General features: G+C 44.5%; 1 non-coding gene across 1 annotated transcript; it reads left to right on the top strand.

Annotated features, from left to right (window-relative positions):
* Positions 1 to 2,500: 2,500 nt before the first annotated feature.
* Positions 2,501 to 2,583, top strand: trnal-cag (transfer RNA leucine (anticodon CAG)). Its single transcript has one exon. It is a non-coding gene; the product is annotated as a tRNA-Leu (tRNA).
* The last annotated feature ends 592 nt before the right edge of the window (positions 2,584 to 3,175 follow it).

The raw sequence follows: 3,175 nt of genomic DNA, 5'->3' as shown, positions 1-3,175 counted from the left end.
GGATCAATTGAACAAGTACTTTGGTTCGGTATTCACTAAGGAGGATACAAACAACCTTCCGGATATAAAAGGGGTCAGAGGGTCTAGTAAGGAAGAGGAACTGAGGGAAATCTTTATTAGTCGGGAAATTGTGTTGGGGAAATTGATGGGATTGAAGGCAGATAAATCCCCAGGGCCTGATGGCCTGCATCCTAGAGTACTTAAGGAGGTGGCCTTGGAAATAGCGGATGCATTGACAGTCATTTTCCAACATTCCATTGACTCTGGATCAGTTCCTATGGAGTGGAGGGTAGCCAATGTAACCCCACTTTTTAAAAAAGGAGGGAGAGAGAAAACAGGGAATTATAGACCGGTCAGCCTGACGTCAGTAGTGGGTAAAATGATGGAATCAATTATTAAGGATGTCATAGCAGTGCATCTGGAAAATGGTGACATGATAGGTCCAAGTCAGCATGGATTTGTGAAAGGGAAATCATGCTTGACAAATCTTCTGGAATTTTTTGAGGATGTTTCCAGTAAAGTGGACAAAGGAGAACCAGTTGATGTGGTATATTTGGACTTTCAGAAGGCTTTCGACAAGGTCCCACACAAGAGATTAATGTGCAAAGTTAAAGCACATGGGATTGGGGGTAGTGTGCTGACGTGGATTGAGAACTGGTTGTCAGACAGGAAGCAAAGAGTAGGAGTAAACGGGTACTTTTCAGAATGGCAGGCAGTGACTAGTGGAGTGCCGCAAGGTTCTGTGCTGGGGCCCCAGCTGTTTACATTGTACATTAATGATTTAGACGAGGGGATTAAATGCAGTATCTCCAAATTTGCGGATGATACTAAGTTGGGTGGCAGTGTGAGCTGCGAGGAGGATGCTATTAGGCTGCAGAGTGACTTGGATAGGTTAGGTGAGTGGGCAAATGCATGGCAGATGAAGTATAATGTGGATAAATGTGAGGTTATCCACTTTGGTGGTAAAAACAGAGAGACAGACTATTATCTGAATGGTGACAGATTAGGAAAAGGGAAGGTGCAACGAGACCTGGGTGTCATGGTACATCAGTCATTGAAGGTTGGCATGCAGGTACAGCAGGCGGTTAAGAAAGCAAATGGCATGTTGGCCTTCATAGCGAGGGGATTTGAATACAGGGGCAGGGAGGTGTTGCTACAGTTGTACAGGGCCTTGGTGAGGCCACACCTGGAGTATTGTGTACAGTTTTGGTCTCCTAACTTGAGGAAGGACATTCTTGCTATTGAGGGAGTGCAGCGAAGGTTCACCAGACTGATTCCCGGGATGGCGGGACTGACCTATCAAGAAAGATTGGATCAATTGGGCTTGTATTCACTGGAGTTCAGAAGAATGAGAGGGGACCTCATAGAAACGTTTAAAATTCTGACGGGTTTAGACAGGTTAGATGCAGAAAGAATGTTCCCAATGTTGGGGAAGTCCAGAACCAGGGGTCACAGTCTGAGGATAAGGGGTAAGCTATTTAGGACCGAGATGAGGAGAAACTTCTTCACCCAGAGAGTGGTGAACCTGTGGAATTCTCTACCACAGAAAGTAGTTGAGGCCAATTCACTAAATATATTCAAAAGGGAGTTAGATGAAGTCCTTACTACTCGGGGGATCAAGGGTTATGGCGAGAAAGCAGGAAGGGGGTACTGAAGTTTCATGTTCAGCCATGAACTCATTGAATGGCGGTGCAGGCTAGAAGGGCTGAATGGCCTGCTCCTGCACCTATTTTCTATGTTTCTATGTTTCTATTGCAGATGTGGAAATTGGGGAGTTTAATGACTTTGAAAGGAGAACATTGTTGTTTGGTGCAGTTCCGGTCAGAGAAATGTTTGTGAAAGGAACTTTTTGCAGAGAGAGGGATTGAGCATTTCAGCTTGTTGCTGAACACTTCTCTCTGGGCACTGAGCTAAGCAGCAGTTTCTGTAGTGTAGCGGTTATCATGTTTGCCTCACACGCGAAAGGTCTATGTTGCGAGCCTGGGCGGAAACATTATTTGTGAAGCAAAAACTTGTCTGCAATAAAATTGAACAAAAGCAGTCCAGGGTACATTGTCGCATGAGCAATGAACATTTTAAAACTAATCTACTCAAATACAGAGTGTGTAAAATCAGATCGGGGATAAAACTTCATCAAGGGTTAAAGTTTCACTCATTATTAAAGTTCAGTTATTGAAATTTCGATTGTCCTTGTTCGTATTTCTTTCATTCTGTGAAACAACACTATCGGTTTATACCATCAGATATAAGTTGCATTTGAAACCCACAAACAGCTCATTAATTATTCGCTCTTCCCCAGTTCCAGAGCTCAGAGTGTTATTGTTCATCCCTGGGATATAAGCTACCTCCAACCCGGCCCAAACCTCCCCGTGCAGCGATCACAGGCTCAGGAAAACCCCGGGGGAGAGGATATCCCGATCACTGGGCCTTCCAGCAACACTGAACAAGTGCCCGGTCCGAAACTTTCCTGAGTAATAACTTGTAACTGAAGCATCAAACAGTCAGGATGGCCGAGCGGTCTAAGGCGCTGCGTTCAGATCGCAGTCTCCTCTGGAGGCGTAGGTTCAAATCCCACTCCTGACATTCAGTGTTTTTAATTCGCAAACTCATTTGTTTTGACACCACTCTGAAGTTCTTTGGGACATCCATCTGACGTAATAAAATTACTCCACTTCAATTGCAAACGGTGATATCAAATATACTTCCCATACCGGGAAACGATCCCGGGTGGCTGCAGCGAAAGGAATGGGTTTGTGAAGCATTGAAAGGTGCCCTGTAAATATCTCGCACTGCTAATTTAAACTCACGGTTATAATTTGTTTCAGTGCAAAAGAAGGCAGGCTCGAAGGGCCAAATGGCCGACTCCTGCTCCTGGTTCTTGTGTTCTTCGGCAGAGCACAGAACAGATGATTAAATTATCAACTCTCCCTCAATTCGTATTTCTTTCATTGTGCAAAAGAAGATAATGTGTTCATTAATGATGTTTTCCTGTGAAAGCAACATACATTTTAAGGAACTGTAATCGACGAACATGGGGCTCAAACCCACGATCCTGAGATTAAGAGTCTCATGCTCCACCGACTGAGCTAGCCAGACTTCTCAACATCTACCCTGTCAATCCCCTTCAGAATATTGTCCGCTTCAACGAGATCACCTCCGATTCTTCGAAACCCAA

This window comes from Pristiophorus japonicus, unplaced genomic scaffold (genome assembly GCF_044704955.1).
Source record: "Pristiophorus japonicus isolate sPriJap1 unplaced genomic scaffold, sPriJap1.hap1 HAP1_SCAFFOLD_89, whole genome shotgun sequence".
In the NCBI taxonomy this organism is placed as follows: domain Eukaryota; kingdom Metazoa; phylum Chordata; class Chondrichthyes; family Pristiophoridae; genus Pristiophorus; species Pristiophorus japonicus.
This window is presented reverse-complemented; position numbering and strand designations above follow the sequence as displayed.